At 40.4% G+C, this 1,504-nt stretch overlaps 1 protein-coding gene across 1 annotated transcript in view; it reads left to right on the forward strand.

Annotated features, from left to right (window-relative positions):
- The first annotated feature begins 1,003 nt into the window (after nucleotides 1–1,003).
- LOC106875097 (uncharacterized) overlaps nucleotides 1,004–1,504 on the forward strand; it is a 106,169-nt gene continuing 105,668 nt past the window's right edge. The window contains exon 1 of the mRNA XM_052971923.1: nucleotides 1,004–1,405. The gene's annotated coding sequence lies outside the window, so the exon portion shown is untranslated. The remainder of the gene's footprint in view (nucleotides 1,406–1,504) is intronic.

Raw genomic sequence — 1,504 nt, forward strand, 5'->3', positions numbered from 1 at the left:
TGTACGAGTGTAAATGTATTTTTGTCTGGAGTTTTGTTTTGTTTTCTAGCGGAAAAAGACGTGAGACGAAAACAATTCATGGTAAATTTTTTTTTGTGAAAAGTGTAGGGGTGAGGTGGTAGAAATTTACCCAATTTATTTGGAAAACTAGGTAAATCGTTGAATAAAATAGACAAAAACCGTAACCCTAAAGAAAACCAGAGATGACCAACGTACATAGAAGAAAAAATAATAAAAGTTTGTTAACGTGTTCTTCGAAAGATTAACAAAACAAAGAGGTTACTGTCCGAAACTCATATCTCTCTCTCTCTCTCTCTCTCATTCACTCTCTCTCTCTCTCTCTCGCCCTCATCTCACACAGCACACAAACTTATTTCAAAATAAAACGAATGAATAACTTCGCAGACTTCGAGTACTACAAATTATTGGCCTTCACGTCCAATTATAACTGAGATATTGAGACAGAGAAAATGAGAGAGGAGGCAGACAGACAGGGGAAGAGAGACAGACAGACAGATAGACACAGAAAAAAAAATTTGAGAAACGTACGCAGAAAGCAAGGATAACAGAAGAAATACAAGAAAACCACGGTGAATGGGGAGATTCCTGAGTGGTGGTCTCTATAGCGATAAGAATCAATTCTGTCAATAAACGGTATTTTAGCGAGCGGCAGGGGGCCTCCCCCAATGTCTTGCCCTTGTGGTAAAGAAAGGATATTTAACGTTCTCAGGGCAGCAGCGCGAACCTTCGTCCGAGAAGGTTCGGAGGAGGAACTGAAATGTGGGAGTTAACTTAGGAAAAGAGTGTGTTAGAGAAAGATGGAGAGGGTGAGAGAAAGCGTGAGGCTGAAGCGGGAGGAGGAGGGAGGGAGATGCGGAGGAGTAGAGAGAGAGAGAGACAGAGACAGAGAGGGAGTAGAATACTAACGTGTTCCTATGTGTGTGTGCGTGTGTGTGACGTATGTGTAAGTGACTTGTGTATGCTGTACAGTATATGTGCACGTGTGTGCGTATATGTGTGTGTGGAATAGTGAGCGGTGAGAGACAAGAGTGAGGTGTGTGTGTGTGTGTGAGTGTATAAGTGTGTGAAACGAGACAAACATTCGTGAAATGAGGAGAGGGTTAGCCTTGATAGCCAGTGGTCCTCCTCTTACTCTATCCTTCTCTGCTTCAGCTTCTGTGTTCAAAGAAGACGAAACAAAAGCCACTTTATACTCTGTAATTGTGTAACAGTACACACGCACACACTCATCCATATATATATAAATATATATATATATATATATATATATATATACACACACACACACACGTACGTTGTCAGTTGTTTCACGGGAATCTATTTACATACCCACGTGTCTTTCCAGACTAGTTTCATTGATGTCTACATACATCGGACCATTCGGGTATGTAAACAAAACACCTTTTCTATTACATATATAAATGTCTGCGCGCGTATTTTATGTTTGTGTGTGTGTGTGCACTCATATAGATGTGTATATATA

The sequence above is a fragment of the Octopus bimaculoides genome, chromosome 11, assembly GCF_001194135.2.
Source record: "Octopus bimaculoides isolate UCB-OBI-ISO-001 chromosome 11, ASM119413v2, whole genome shotgun sequence".
Classification (NCBI taxonomy): domain Eukaryota; kingdom Metazoa; phylum Mollusca; class Cephalopoda; order Octopoda; family Octopodidae; genus Octopus; species Octopus bimaculoides.